Below are 16,698 nucleotides of genomic sequence, written 5' to 3'. Positions count from 1 at the left end.
AAGAACCAACTCCTAGTTTTGTTGATAGTTTCAATTGTTTTTCTGTTTTCTATTTCATTTTTTTCTGCTCTTGTTTTTATAATTTCAGTTTTCTTCTCAAGGTTAGGAACTGTAACTTGCTGAACATGAAATCTTCTGTAGGTAATATGTTACCTGGCCTATCATTGCCATTAGGTAGAGATGAGTTGATTATGACTTATAGCGACCCTATGAACCACAGACCTGAACCCTTTCCTAGCCTGTATAATCCTTATCATCACTGATACACTTGAGCTTATTGCCATGATCACTGTGTCAATCTATCTCACTGAGCATCTTCCTCTTCTTTACTGATTCTTCACCTTGACAAGAATGATGTCCCTCAGCAAGGAATAGCCTCTCCTAGCAACATGCCCAAATTATGTGAAATGAAGCTTCACTATCCTTGCCTCCAAGGAGCACTTGCTGTACTTTCCCCAAGATATATCTGTTCTCTTGGCCATCTACAGGGTAGTCAGTACTCTTCTCCACTCACACAACTGAAAGGCATCAATTTTTTTCTGGCATCCTTATTTATTGTGCAACTGCATAACAAGTGATAGAAAAGACCATGGCCTGAATCAAGAGTACCTTAGCCTTCAGTCTAACATCATTGCTCCTCAGTATTTTGGAGAGGTCCCTGAAGCCGACTTGCCTAATGCAATACTTCTCCTAATCTCCTATCTGCTAGTACGAAGAGTGTTGATTGTTGAACTGAGCAAGATGAAATCATTGACAACTTCAATCCTTTCTCCATCTATCATGATATTGCCTATTGACCCAGTGGTTTTTGCTTTCTTGATGCTGAGGTGTAATCCATACTGAAGGCTGTAGTTTTTGATCTTCTACAGTAAGCATTTCAAACCCTTCTCACTTTTCTCCTCAATCTTTTTCCCATCTATCATGATGCTGACAATTGATTGGCATGGTGGTAAGGATTTTGTTTTCTTGATGTTGAGATGCACTCCATATTGAAGTCTGCAGCCCTTGACCATTTGCAGCAAAGGCTTCAAGTCTTTCTCAGTTTGAGCAAGCAAGTTTGTGTCATCTACATAGTGCAGATTGTTGATGAGTCTTCCTCCAATTCTGATGCCACAACCTTCTTCATAAAGTCCACCTCTCCAGTTCAGCATATAGATTGAAAAAGTGTGGAGGAAAGAGTCATCCCTGATGTACTTCTTTCTTGACTTTGAATGATGCTTTATTCCCTTGCTCTGTTTGGACAGCAGCTTCCTGGTCTAGTGATAGTGTTCACACAAACACAACCGAGTGTTCTGGGTTAGAGATACATAGAGAATATTTCCTTAGACCATCAGGGGCAATATGGCACAGTACATAACACATGAACACTGAAATTAGTCAGATTTGTTTTCAAAGCCTTTGTCCTATTACTTATGGTCTCTGAGTCAGAGTACATCAGTTTCTTCATCTGTTTTGTTGTTAGCCACTGTCAAATTGCTTTTCACTCCTGGTGTCACCATGTGTACAGGCTCACACTCCCCCATAGGATTCTCAGGACTGTGACTTTTTGGAAGCAGATTACTAGGTGTGTTTTTTGAGAAATCTCTTGGTGGCTTTGAACTTCAAATTTTAGACTAGTAAATGGAGATAAAGAGAGGGTATTTTTATTATAGTATTTTTTAAATTTATCATATTTGAGTGGAAAGTTTATAAATCATGTTGATTTTTCATTAAATCATTCAGAATTTTTATTACATTATTACAATTTAGTAATATAATTGGTTTATTATAGGGTCTACTAAAACCCTTCTTTTATATTGTCATTACCATTATGCAACTTATCTATTTATTGATTTGTATTTTCTCTGTGTGTAAACATTTCCTTCCATTTTTATAATTATGGCATTTTACCATAATTTTTTTTATGACTGACTATATCATTCGGTATTATTTATTCTAGATGATCCATATTGTGTAGTATTTTCTAAGTTCTTGATGATTGTTTTAGTAATGAATAATGCTCCATTGTGTGTATGTATCATAATTTTATTAGCCATTCAGCCATTGATGAACACCTGGGTAGTTTGCAATTCTTTAGTGTTGAAAATAATGCTACAGTAATATGGGTGTGAGCATATCAGTTTAAATTGCAGCTCTTACTTTGGGATATATCTAGTAGTGGGATTGCTGGATCAGATGATATTTTTATTATCAATTTAGAGAGTTGAACACTTCCTTGAAAAGAAAGTACTAAACTAGTTTTCATAGTGGTCACATCAATTTACTTTCCCAAATATTATATTATTATTACGATCAGTGCTTGTTAGTCCTTTAGGATTCAATATTGTTCTTTTCTGAGACACTATTCTTAACTCCCTCTTTATGTGCGAGAAGGTAAAATGTTTTGTTTCTGTGTTTCCCTTGCCTCCTCACTCATGAGCCAGTGCTGCCCCTGCATTTTTCATTGCTGCGTCTGTGTGTGTCTAATGTATTGTCACTCTCAGTTGTGAGCAGAGAATTGCACTGATAACCTGAAGGAGCATGATTTGAATCCACCAGTTTCTGTACAGAAGAAAGATGGACAGTGTCCTCCCATATGACTTACAGCATCTGCAAACCTACTGGACAGTCAATTGTGAGTCAGTTCCAACTCAACAGCAGTGAGTGAGCGAGTATATCACTACTGTGTTTGTTGTTTGACCTAGTTAATAGGTTATTGTCCGGCCAGTCTGAAGGTCACACCTATTTGGTAGTTCATATTCACCAGCAGCTACTCAGAAGAAAGGTGGGAAAATCTCCTGTGTGATTTACAGCCTTTGAAACCCAATGGACGGTCAGTTAAGAATTGGTTTTTATTAGCAGACAAAGAGTTAAGGTTTGAGTTTGCCCCCCCCAGTCTTTATAACTCATATTTCCAATACTTAGTAGAATGTCTTCTTATCAGAGTACAAGAACATGACAATGGTTTCTTGAGTGAATTATTGATGTATTTAAAATGCAAGTACACTACCTGAAATGTTGAAACCTTCAGTAATTTCAGTAGTTTACTATACAGTAAATCCGTGTCCCCAAAATTCCATCAAGGAAAGGATTTATTCCTTGATGACTATGCTTTAACTACTAAAATTTAGTGTTAGGTTTGTTTTCTGATTCACCTTATGAAATTAAATACAATGTGAGGGGCATGGCTCATGGAAGGTTAAGGTTTATCAAACTTGATAGATAACAAAATGGAAATTAATTTAGACCTTTAGCTATAGCTTATAAACATACATCCATAAGGAAATTAATTATCCAAACCTTTGTCCATTTTTACTAAGTCTGTGACTTAGTGGTGTCAGTTTAGATGATCAGCAGTGTAGAGGAGACCTTTCCATTTGTCTTAGTTGTCTTATTTCATTGCATTGCAAATGTTGTTAATTCTGTACTTAATTATGCTTAACATAATTTATATGCAATACTGTATTTATCAGTTGGACAGAACAAAATGCTGTTGTTCCCCATCATCACGCCAGTTTCCTTCTGCTTACTGTGTGTTGATTTTTTAAAGCAGCTGGAGTTGTTCTGTGTGAATGAAAATAATTACAAGACTATATCATAAACTTATTTCTGTATATCAACCATTATATCAACTGTGATCTTTCTTGCTTTTTAGAGTTAATGTATATTCTCATATAAATTTTCAATCTAATCTTTCACTGTATTTGCAACTTAAAAGAAATCTCTTAGATTAAAAAAAGTATCCAAATAACTCAGGACTTTCCAGAAATGTGTATTTTCAGCCTCTGTAACAGGACTCCTATGTCTCTCTAAACTACCATAACTTGTCTACGGAGTATATTTTAATTTCTGATTACATTAAAAAATCTATTTAAAGATAACATCTGAGGTCCTTGTTTGGTCAATAACTATGTAACCTGAAAATTTATAAGGAAAGGGAGATCTTTTGGTTAACATTTATTTTAAAGGATAATTTTAGCTAGCTTGACTATAAAATAGACTTATTTATAACAATGTTCTTTTTTTAGCATTAAAAATGTTTTACTTTAATATTTTTTCAATTGGTGTACATTTTTTTCTCTCCCTCAGCCTTCCCCACAGTGCATCTTTAACAATGTTCTTTTTTAAAAGATAAAATTTCAATGCAAGAGCAAAAAGATGAACAAAATAACATGTAGTTATTATAAAACAACATACCATATGTTATCACCTGACCTCCAAGAGTTCTGAGATCAAAACTCATGCACAACATTTTTGGTGACTAGCGATACTTTTTGAGATCTGTTTTATAGTAAATTTAGACAGTTGAAAAATTGAAGTTATGTTCTAAAAACAGACATGGTTATTCAAGCATTATCTGTTGGCCTTCTAATCTAAAGGGAAATGTTCCAATCTAACAGCAACATCATAGAAGGATGAGATAGTCTCTTGTTGTTGTTGTTGTTATGTGTCGTCAAGTCCCTTGCGACTCATAGTGACCCAAGTACAACAGCCCTAAACTCTGCTCTGTCCTGTGCCAATCGCACTGTCTCTGACACTCCCATCCCAATTATCCCAGTCACTGAATCAATCCACCCCACAGAGGGCCTTCCCCTCCTGCGCAGTCCCTCCACCCTCCCAAGCATGATGCAATTCTCCAAGGACCGGTCTCTCCTCACAACATGTCCAAAGTATGTTAGATGAAGCCTCAGAATCCTTGCCTCCAAGGAGCCACCCAGTTTAATCCTTTCCAGGATGAATCTGTTTGTTTTCCTAGCAGTTCATGGTACCCTCAATCAATACTGTTCTCCAACACCACAGCTCAAAGGCATCCATTCTCCTTCTATCCTGAGTCATTGTCAAACTCTCTAATGCATAACAAGTGATAGCAAAGACAATGGCCTGTATCAGATGCACCTTAGTCTCCAGAGAGACACCATTGCTCTTCAGTACTTTGGAGAGGTCCCTAACAGCAGACTTGCCCATTGTAATATGTCTTTTAATTTCCTGGCTACTGGTGCTAAGAGTGTTGACTGTGGAGCAAAGCAAAATAACATTGTGAACAATCTCAATCTCTTTACCATCCATCCTGATGCTGCCAATTGGTCCAGTGGTGAAAATCTTTGTCTTCTGCAAAATATGCAAAGCAAATGTTAACAGTACTGAAAAAAGAATTGACAACACCACTATAGAAGTAGGAGACTTCAATACACCACTCTCAAGAAAAGATAGAACTACCAGAAAGAAACTCAACAAAGATGCTGAAGAATTAAACCATACAATAAACCAATTTGATCTCATAGATATATACTGGCTAAAGCACCACCCCCCCAAAAGTACAGTATACCTTCTTCTCCAATGTGCATGGAAGATTCTCCCTAATAAATAACATTTTAGGTTACAAAGCAAGCATTAATAAATTAAAAAATAGAAATAATACAGAGCATCTTCTCAGACCACAATACTACTAAATTAGAAATTCGTAACAAGAGGATAAAGGAGTAAAAGCTCAACTCATACACTGGAAGCTTAACACCTTGCTTGAACATGAGTGGGTAATAAAAGAAATAATGAATGAAGTTAAAAAAGTTTCTTGAAACAAATGACAATGAAAATAAAACTTACAAAACCTCTGGGAAACAGCCAGAGCTGCTATGGTCAATTTATAGCTATAAGCAAACACATCAAAAGGGTATAAAAAAATGATAATTGATTCTTTAACTGAACATCTCCAACAAGTTGAAAAAAATGGCAACAAAGCCCAACACCATCTAAAAAATGGAAATAACAAAAATTAGGCCAGAAATAAATGAACTATAAAACAGAAAAACAATTGAAACCATTAAGACCGAGAGTTGTTTCTTTGAAAAGGTCAACAAAATCTACAAACCATTAGCAAAACTAACAAAGAAAAAGATAGAAACGACATAAATAATCTGAGTAAGAGATGATGTCACAACAGAATCAACTAAAATTAAAAGGTTGACAATGGAATATTATTAAACTATATTTAAACAAAAATGAAAACCTTGCGAAAATTGGAACTTAGAATCTTACAACCTATGTAGACTGGCACAGACCAAAGTAGAACACCTGAACAGACCCTTTAGAAAAGAAGAAATTAAACAGGTGATAAAACAACTTCCAATAACAACAACAACAAAATCCCTGGACTAGATGGCTTTACTATTGAATTATATCAAGCATGCAGAGAACTGTCTACCAATTCTACATAGAGTATTTCAGAAAATAGAAAAAAGATGGAAATCTCCCAGATTCATTCTATGAAGCAAACATATCCTTGATAGCAAAGTCAGACAAAAGCACTACCAAGATAGAAAACTATAGGCCAATATATCTCCTAAACATAGATGCAAAAATCTTGAATAAAATCCTGGCCAATAGAATCCAAGAATACGTTAAAAAAATAATTCACTGTGACCAAGTGAGATTAATAACATATATGCAAGGATAGATCAACATAAGACAATCAATGTAATTCATCACATTTAGAAAGCAAAGAACAAAAACTACATAATCCTACCAATTGATGCACAAAAAGCCTTTGACAAAAGTCAAAACCCTTTCCTGATTAAAACACACAACAAAATAGAAATGGGGAAGATTTCCTCAACGTAGTAAAATGTATACATGCAAAACCAAGAGCCAACATGATTCTCAATGGAGAGAGATTAAAGACATTTCCTGAGAACAGGAACAAGGCAAGGATGACCACTGTCATCTCTCCTACTCAATATTGTATTGGAAGTCTTTGTGATAGCAATAAGACAAGAAATAAGAGGTAATCAAATTGGCAAAGAGGAGGTAAAATTATCTGTCTATGCAGATGATATGATAGTATACTTAGAAAACCCTAAAGACTCAACAAGAAAACTATTGAACATAGTTGGCCAATTGAGCAAAGTGGCAGGATACAAGATCAACATACAAAAAACAATTGGATTTCTCTATAGTTACAAAGAGAATACAGAAATGAGCCTATGAAAAACATTAACCATCACAATAGTTAACCACAAGTTTAAAGACTTAGGAGTAAATCTAACTAGAAATACATAAGACCTAGTCAAAGAAAATTACAAAACATTACTACAGGAAACAAAAGGAGAAAATGGAAGAATATACCATGCTCATGGATAGTAAGATTCAAAATTGTGAAAATGACAGTCCTACCAAAGACAATGTACAAGTTCAAAGCAATTCCAATACAAATACCAAATCTATTCTTCAATGAGGTGGAAAAGGCAATTTCCAATTTCATCTGGGATGGAAAGAGACCCTGAATAAATAATGTACTCCTTAAAAAGAGAAAAAAGGTAAGGAGCGTCTCACACCCTGATCTCAAATCCTACCACACAGCTCTTGTGGTAAAGATAGCATGGTATTGGTAAAATGACAAACACATAGATCAATGGAATAGAATTGAGAACTCAGAAATCAGCTCAGCTACCTATGATCAATGGCAAGGAAACAAAGATTCTTACCACTGGACCAACAGGCAACATTATGATAGATGGAGAGGAGATTGAAACCGTTAACAGCTTTATCATGCTTGTATCCTTAATTAACACACTTGATACCAGTAGTCAGGAAATAAGGAGACATACTGCACTGGGAATATCTGAAGTTAGGGTCCTCTTCAAATTATTGAAGAGTAATGATGCCATTTTGAGGACTAAGTTGTGTCTGATTCAGGCCATAGTATTTTTGATGACTTGCTATGCATCTGAAAGCTGGACAATGAGTAAGGATGACAGAAAAAGAACTGGCACCTTCTATTTGTGGTGTTATAGAAGAGCACTGAACATCCCATGGATAGCCTGGATAACAAACAATTATGTCTTTGAGAGAGTGTAGCCAGAATGCTCTTTCAAGGCAGACTGATGAAGCTTCATCTCAAATACTTTGGATATGTTGTTAGGAGGGACATTTTGTTGGAGAAGGACATGATGCTGAAAAGAGTGCAGGGTCAGTGAAGGAGAAGAAGACCTTCAACCCCAGGTGGATTGACACAGTGACTGCTGCAATGGACTTTTGTGTGTCAGAGAGTATGAGGCTGGAGCAGAATAGAACAGGGGTCCGATCTTTTGTTCATATGATCACTATTAATTGTACTTGGCTCAATGGCACTTAACAACAACAACAAAATTGATTTTTGGCAAGGAGATAAAATTAGTTAGGTGGGGAAACAAATGCCTCTTTAACAAATGGTCTTGGCAAAATTGGAAAACTATCTGTAGAAAACTCAAGCAAGATCCACACCTCATACCATACACAAAAACCAACTCAAAGTGGATCAAGGGGCTAGGATTAAACCAAGAACTAGAAATTTCGTCAATGAAAAGTTTGAAAGAACTCTAGAAGCCCTAATTCACAACATGAACAGTCTCCCAAGCATTTTGAAAAAATGTATGTTCATAGCAGCATTATTCACCATCACAAGAACATGAAAACAGCCCAAATGTCCAAGCATGGATTGAGAAATTATGGTACATTCATACAATGGAATACTATGCATTACTCAGAAGCAATAACTTTGTAAATTACTCAGTCCCATAAGGATAAATATTGTATAAAACTGTTATTGTAGAATGAGTATAAGAATCCAGGAGGAAGCAGAGGGTTGTGGATGTGCAGGGGAGGAGGGATTAAACATTGAGTTGTATAATCTGGTGGATTGAGGGGGATGAGGGAAATGGAAAGAATTTGTTCAAATTTGTATTCAAATTTTGTAAAGAAGCTAGTAGGGGAAAAACCCTTTGAAGCATCAATTTAAAATATTCCAAATAATTAAAGAAAATCATGTTGAAGAAATTGGGAAAAAAACCCACCCCAAACAAACACACCCATACAACCAGGAGAGAATAAAATAGTTTAATAGGACCTTATAAGAATTAAATCGTTATGCACATCAAAAAACTTCTCCAACACGGAAAAAAGGAAACCCACAGACTGGGAAAAATATTTGGTAATGACATATCTGATAAGGGACTCATATATAAAATTTCTAGAACACTTCAGCACCTCAACAACAACAAAAAAGATAAACAACCCAATTGCAAAATGGGCAAAAAATATGAACAGACACGTCACCAAAGAAGACATTCAAATGTTGAACAAACACATGAAGAAATTTTAAAAATCTCCAGCTCTAAAAGAGACGCAAATAAAAACAGCTATGAGATATCACCTCACTCCAATTATAATAGCAAGGTTCAACAGAGCAACAAATGACAAATATTGGTGAGGTTGTGGAGAAACTGGAACACTTATTCACTGCTGATGGGAGTGTAAAATGGTGCAAAAAGTTGGACATATAAATACCATTTGACCCAGCAATTTCACTATTAAGAATATATCTTAGGGGAGCTCTGGTGGCCTAGTGGCAAGGAGCTGCAACTACAATTCCAGAGGTGCACGGTTCAAGTCCACCAGATGCTCTGCCGGTGAAAGAGGGACAATCTCCTCCTGTACCAGTCAGATCTGATTTGATGGTACACTCACACACACAAAAAATAATAATAATAAAAAGAATATACCTTAAAGAAACAAGAGCTACTGCCCAAACAGATTTATGTATACCCATGTTTATTGCTGCATTGTTCACAATAGCAAAGAGATGGAAGCCAAAAAACTGGCATAGTCACACAATGGACTACTACACAACACTGAAAAAAGAAATTAATAAAATATTGTAGAACATGGGTTACCCTGGAGGACATTATGCTGAATGAAATATCTCACTCATAAAAAGACAAATATTACATAACACCACTGTTATAAAACAGGACTGACATGGGGGCTTGGGGGGAATCTAAGAAAAGAGAGGATAGATAAAGTGAGAGTTTCTGAAGCCACTGTGCCTTGGTTGACTGTCAGCATGTGAATCTAGAGTACTGCTTCAAGACCACTCAATGGGAAGTTAGCTGAAAACAGCTTTCTGGACAAGCCTGCAGACATGTGCATTCATAAGACCTCATAAAACCCAAAAGAGCAGCTGTGAAGGCTTAACTAATGTCCTTGAGAGCTTGTGGAAAATATAGATTGACAAGAATCTACTGTCCTTGAGAATTTGCAGAAAATAGAGATATGCTTTTTGTGTGTTTGTTAGGATTACCTGAGCAAATCATTAAAAGCTGAATATCCAAGGACACGTTCCTTTCTAGTCCCAGAGATAATTGTTAGATACATTACTTTAGAGTCTTTGAGATAATTGTTTGCTGTGTAGCAAAAAGTCTGGTTATTCTGACAGTAAAGGAATGCTTGTATTCTTTATATATGCTGAGAAAAGTAAATCTCAGGACTTTGGTTTTTGCCTTGGTTTCCTGTGTCTCACTTTCTCTCTTTTGCACATTTGTGTGTCTTTCCCCCAGCAGCATCATGTTCTCAGGTCTTGCTTGTAAATGGAAACAAATGAAACAAAGAATTATTTAAAAGGAAACCCACAGACTGGGAAAAATATTTAAAGGAATATATAATTAGGCATTATTTGCATAGCAATAGTCCAGAATAAGAGGTGCATAGCAATGTGAACTAGAGGGGGAGGGAGGAAATTATGCAACAATGAATAAATATTTTTTTTAAAGAAAAAGCAAACTGGAGTGGGTAGGGAGGAAAATACATAACAATGAATGAATGAAAATTGAAGTTTTCTATAAACTTTCATAAAATCACAAAGAAAAATTTTGAAAAGAAAAAAAAAGTTGCCATATAGTAAAAATACCAGAAGCAAGGACAAAACACAAAAGGGAGTGCATGCAATTCTTGACAGAGACCAATAAATATGTTCCTCAGTATACACAAATAAATACGTAAAAGAAAGGCCAATAGTCCAACAAAACTAGGCAAAGGATCAAATCAGAAGTGTGTGTCAAAGGAACTAGAAATGGATTTTAACATTAAAAAAATCTGATTGAATTATGAAGCAATAAGAAATATTTTTTGTTTTTAAATTTATTATTAATTTCACTGAAAATTTACAGAGACTTTGGATTTCCATTGCACTTTTCTCCCCTCCCAACCCTCTCTGCTAGTACACTACCCTCTCTGAAAAGTAAAAGAAAAATTCTTTCATTGTTTTACAATCCCTCCCCCCAGGTCCAAAGTAAAACTATAATGAGATTCCACTTATCCATGTTAATTTGTCAAAGATTAAAGAAAAAAGCTTGATAGCATATTGTATTAGAAGGTGTATGAGTAAATAGTTATACTATACCTTGTGGAATATAATTTAGTATAGTATATTGTCATACCTACATGACAATTTTTTTTAGTTTGTTAAAACTATACATATTCATATATTTTTCTGATATATCTACTTTTAAAAGTTACCCAACATTCTTGCCATGTGCTTAAATTATAACATTAATCATAGTATTGTTTATAATAATAACAATAATATAGCTTATATATGTCGTTGTTGATATATGCCATCAAATAGAGTACAACTCACAGTGACCCTGTGAACCACAGACCAGAGCCCTGTTCTGTCCTGTTTCATCCTTATCATCTTTGATATACTTTAGCCCATTGCTGCAGTCATTGTCACAATTCATCTTGCTGATGGTCTTCCTCTCTTTTCCCAACCTTTCACCTTCCACTTTTCTTAGCATGATGCCCTTTTCTAAGGAATAACCCCTTATAGCAACATGCTTAAAATATGTGAGATGAAGCGTCATTATTCTTGTCTCTGAGGAACATTCGGCTTGCACCTTCTCCAAGACATATTAGTTCTTTTGGCAGTCCATGGAATGTTCAATACTCTTCCAACAGTAAAATTCTAAGACATCAAATATTCTGTTGTCATTCTTATTCATTATCCAGTTGTCAGCTGGATAGGAAGTGATTGAAAAGATCATAGCCTGAATCAGGTGCACCCTACTCTTCAAACTGACATCATTTTTCCTCAATTGTATGGAGAGATCCCTCATAGCAGACATTCCCAATATGTCAACTGATCTCCTGACTGCTGGTACCAAGGATGTTGATTGTGGATCGAAGTAAGATGAAGTTTTCAACAACTTCAATATTTTCCTCATCTATCATGATATTGCTTATCAATCTAGTGAGGATTTTCCCCTCTTCATGTTGAGGTGTAATCTGTATTGAAGACTGTAGTCTTTGATCTTCTGCATAAAGCTTTTCAAGTTCTTCTCAATTTTGCAAGCAAGGATGAATCATTTGCAAAATGTGAGTTATTGATGAGGCTTCCTCCAATCTTGAACCCATATTTACCTTCATAAAGTCCAGTTTCTCAGCATACAGATTGAATAGGGATGGAGAAAAGGCACCCAATGCACACCTTTCTCAATTTTCAACTTTCTGTGTTTCCTTGCTTTATTCAGACCACAACTTCTTGTTCTATTCCCTGGAAAGAGATGTCATAATTGGAAAGGTGTTGGAGGGTCAGCCGGAAAGGAAAATCCTCAATGAGATGGATTGACACAGTGACTGCAGAAATGGTCTCATGTCCACACGGATAGGACAGAGTTCGGATATATTGTTTATAGAGTCACCATGAGTCGAAATTAATTTGTTGACACCTAACAACAACTCTATCAGGGAAATGATTCAACAAATTATGTACATACATAGCATGGGGTAGCCTTTATAAAGAATGAGGCTGTTCTGTATGGAATAAATTCCAATCTAGTATTAAAAGGACCAAGTTAAGAATATTGTGTATAATGTGTGACTTTATGTTTTACATTTGTCTATGCACTAGTGTTTGTATGCAGTACATCTGTAAATTAATAAAATTTGTTACTTATCTTGTTAGCTGCCACCGAGTTGGCTCCAATTCATAGTGATCCTGTGTACAGCAGAAAGAAACATGGCCCAATCCTGGGCCATTTCACAACCTTTGCTGTGTTTAAACCTATTGTTGCAGTCAATGTGTCAATTCATTTAATTTACTGTCTTTCTTTCTTTTGTAGACCTTCTATTCCAAGCATAATGTCTTTGGCAGGGACAGATTCCTCCAGATAGCATAGCCAAAGTAGTTATCTCTAGGGAGTGAAATTAGTAAACTAGGAGAAAGATCTGTACATTTTCATGGCATTTCAATTTAGTGCGGTGTGATGCTTCACATATATTTAATATCCAACAACAACACTAAGAATACCACTCTGTTCTACTCAGCTTTATGGCTTTTCTAATGAAGCAATATATCTAGCTCTTGTTGTTGTTACATAATGGTAACATGTCAAACATTGGTAGTTTGCAGACCAGCTGCTTTGAGTAACCCTTATCTAGGATTTTTCTCAAGCAGGAAATTTATGTCTATAGTTAATGGGACTCTGGTGAGTCAATGTCTGTGATACAGGGATGGAAGACTAGAGAATACCGGGGAGGGAAGCAAGCTTAGGAATTGTGATGGATGGGAAAGGCACAGCTGGTAGCAACTTTCATTCCTTCTTCCTAAATGTTTATCTTGGTTGGAGAATTCAGAATATTGGCTCAATATTCTGCAAAAGCAAAAACCATGGCTATAGTTTTCTCTAAAAAGACAAAAAGGCTAAAAAAAGCTCAGCTGTAATTTAATGCTTGTAAAGGTTGAATTTAAATAGCTACAGTATATCAAACGCAAATAAGTGAGGAAATTGGCATATTTTAATTTGGTTCAGACTATATTTTACATGTTCAGGGTGTAGTGTAATGTACAAGTTTGTATGTAGAGCTTAAATGTATAATTAATATAACTTTGAAGCTTGGCCTATTCACATGATTAAAATTTATCATAGTATTAGCTTTCAAACAGAGACATTTTAAAACAAGTTAAATCAAGGCTCTATAAATGAGATCTTCTCTGATGAGCTCTGAATAAAGGACTATAATTGATCTCAATGGTATTTTATTAGGTATATTTAATTGCTGTGACAGGTAAAAGTACCAGTCAGTGTCTTGGCCAAGCTTTTCTGTTAATAAAAGAATTTTTCTCTAGCTTTGTTGTTTTAAGAAATAATTCTGTTTAATTGCAAAGAAACTAAAAATCTTTCCTTTATGCAAATAACTTAGCTTCTCCTTGAATATCAGACAAGTCAATTTTGTGGGAAGTCTATCCTATAAAAGAAAAATGGGATCTTGTAATATTGTGAGGGGAAATTGCAAAGACGGAAGCTTAAATGTAAAATGTAAAATTCCAAATTTTGTTTCCAATGATTTGGGCATTCAATGCTGGCGAATACATTGTGGATAAAGCATTTTCTATTTTTCAATTTTTTTTAATTTCATAAATGAAAACCAGTTTTGAAAAATAAAAAGAATCATAGAAGTTATGTAATTTTTTTGAAATCTCATAATCCTTTCTCTAAGACATAATTTACTATAAACAATTTAGCATACATTCTTCCAGGAAATTTTTACACAAAATAATTTTTTCTCTTTGAAATTATGAGCTGGTGCCAACTAACGTCTGAATCCTTCCTGCTCTGCCTGCTGAATTTGATCAAATTCATCCACCCCCACAGTTTCAATCACTTTGTTGGAATGACATAGTATGTAAATATAGCCAAAATTCCCCATTTCCGGGCTTAAGAAAAGATTCTGTGCCAACGCATCTGTGCCTAAGAGCAGATTCAGATTGTATGCTTGTACCCAAGTCAGGCCCGGGCGCCAGCTCCTTCAGTGCTCAGCCTAGTGCAGATCACCACATGGAGTGAGGTTGCTTCTGGTGCTTCTCCTTCCTCCAACAAGACACCAGGACCTGGTTGAGAACAGTGTTAAAAGACTGTGTCTTCATCACATGATCTCACACCGCGTTCAGTGGATTAAGCAAGGTTTCTTACTTCAATTTTGCCTTTGTCAAAATTATTACCAAACTTGTTCTTAGTTTGTATGTTTCCAGCTTCTAATAGATTATTTTCATGGTTTAATATTTGATCACCAATTCAAGAGGCACTAGAGAGAAGCTCTAGAAATGTCCTAGGAAACCATCTTTATTCAATGTGATAAGTTATTGAGTGCAAATATCCACCCTTTTGAGAGGGGTTGTAATTAACAGCTCAAGTGTCATGATGCATCTTGTGTGTGATTGAATGTGAATATGTCAGATAAATTTACTACAACCTAAGAAAAACATTTTAAGGATGTTAGACTATCAATTCTGAGGACCTTTTATCAAAACACATCAGCTGTTGTAAGTATCTTAATGAATTTTGTCAACTTGCTCACCCTCCTCTACGCATCAAATTCAGAGTAGAAAGACAACATTTGCATGGTGAGATAGGCCAAAATGTCTTTAAAAATTATTCTAAACTATTTTCAAAACTATTTGGGGGAAAAAACACCCCCCAAAAAGATCAAACACCATTATTTTTGATGAGTCTTGAGATAGAAGGTTTAAAATGTCACCTGATAAATGTTAAAAAAAAAAGTGAAGAGGCATGGTAATAAAATAGTTACAAATCTAAACCACCCTACCAGTGGAATAGCTGGGTCAGATGAAATTTCTGTGTTCTGCTTTTTGAGGAAATGTGAAACTGACTTCCAGAGTGGTTATACCATTAATACCACCAACAGCGTATGAGAGTTCCAAACTCTCCACTTCCTTTCCAACATTTATTTCTATTTTTCCTGTTAAACTTTGTCACTAATACTGGGGTGAGATGGTATCTCATTGTGGTTTTGATTTGCATCTTGGTTATTGCCAGTGATTTTGAGCATTTCTTCATGTGTCTGTTGACCATGCAAATGCCTTCCTCTGTGAAAAAGTCTTTCCATGTCTTTTGTTCATTTTGTAATTGGGTTACCATTCTTTCCCTTATGATGACCCTGTAATATTCTGTAAACTTTTGTTATGAGACCTTTGTCTGAGATGGTGTTGACAAATTTTTCTGTCAGTAGGTTTTCTTTTCTTCCTATTGGAAAAAGATTTTTTGCTCCACACAGGGGTTTAATCTTTAGAAAATCCCATTCATCAATTTTATCCTTTCCTGCTTGTATATTTCTCGCTGAATTTGGCAGCTTATATATACCATAGGATAGGCATTCTAAGCTTGATTTTGCTTTGTCTCTTATAATCTTTATGGTTTTGGCTCTTACACCCTAGGTCTCTGATTCACCTTGAGTTGATTTTTGTACATGGTGTGAGATGTGGATTCTACTTCAACTTTCAGCAAGTATCAGTCCAGTTTTTCCAACACTATTTGTTGAAGAGGTTGTAACTTTCCCATTTAGAATTTATTATTAGTATATTAAAAGGATACACATTTACTCCCAATAACTCCCATTGGATTGAGATGATTTTTCAAGATATTTTGAAAACTTCTCACTAGTGTCTCCTAAATGAGCAGTGAAATATTAAACCATAGGGGGAAAATATATATATATATATATAGTTTTACTCCTCCTTGCTGAAACTGAGGAGGACCTGAAGCACTTACTGCATAGGACTAAGGACTGCAGCCTTCAGTATGGATTGAAGCTCAACATCAAGGAGAAAAGATTCTTACCACTGGACCAATTGGGAGCATCATCATGGATAGTGAAGAGATTGAGATTGTTAACAGCTTTAGTTGTTTTGGTATCGCAATCAACACTCTTGGTACCAGCAGCCAGGAAATCAAGAGAAGCATTGCATTGGTAAAGTGAGCTGTCAGGGAGCTCTCCAGAGTATTGAAGAGCAATGATGTCACTTTGGAGACTAAGGTACACCTGATCTAGGCCATAGTCTTCGCAATTGCTTGCTATACATTAGAGAGTTGGACAATGACTAGGAATGAT

The sequence above is a fragment of the Elephantulus edwardii genome, unplaced genomic scaffold (assembly GCF_000299155.1).
Source record: "Elephantulus edwardii isolate Elephantulus edwardi_28Jun2011 unplaced genomic scaffold, EleEdw1.0 scaffold00165, whole genome shotgun sequence".
Lineage (NCBI taxonomy): Eukaryota > Metazoa > Chordata > Mammalia > Macroscelidea > Macroscelididae > Elephantulus > Elephantulus edwardii.
The sequence above is the reverse complement of the archived record's forward strand: the minus strand, read 5'-3'. Positions refer to the sequence as shown.